The following is a 275-nucleotide window of genomic DNA, read 5'->3' as shown; positions in this document are numbered from 1 at the left end:
GCTAAGGTGTGATTGGTTGCATTTTTTCGGTAGGCCAATCGGTGAAGAGAATTTTATAGGAGGATTTGTATCGTTTGTGATGCATGCTCGCCACTAGATGGCGACATTCATTAACATTTGCTGATCAGTACAGGGAGTTTGCTTTTGGCTTTGGAAATTAACATCTTGGAGATAAAAAAATAAATAAATCTCATGTTCCTGTCTACTTAATAACTACCAGATTTATTCTGAACCTTTTGATGACCAAATTGATCATAATGCAAGCATCTGTTTTC

The 275-nt window shown here is 36.4% G+C and overlaps 1 long non-coding RNA gene across 1 annotated transcript in view; it reads left to right on the top strand.

Annotated features, from left to right (window-relative positions):
- The window catches only part of LOC148399731 (uncharacterized), a 124,963-nt gene that overhangs the window by 486 nt on the left and 124,202 nt on the right, over positions 1 to 275 (top strand). The window lies entirely within an intron of this gene.

The sequence above is a fragment of the Syngnathus floridae genome, chromosome 4, assembly GCF_059516105.1.
Source record: "Syngnathus floridae isolate MCC-2025c chromosome 4, RoL_Sflo_1.0, whole genome shotgun sequence".
Lineage (NCBI taxonomy): Eukaryota > Metazoa > Chordata > Actinopteri > Syngnathiformes > Syngnathidae > Syngnathus > Syngnathus floridae.
This window is presented reverse-complemented; position numbering and strand designations above follow the sequence as displayed.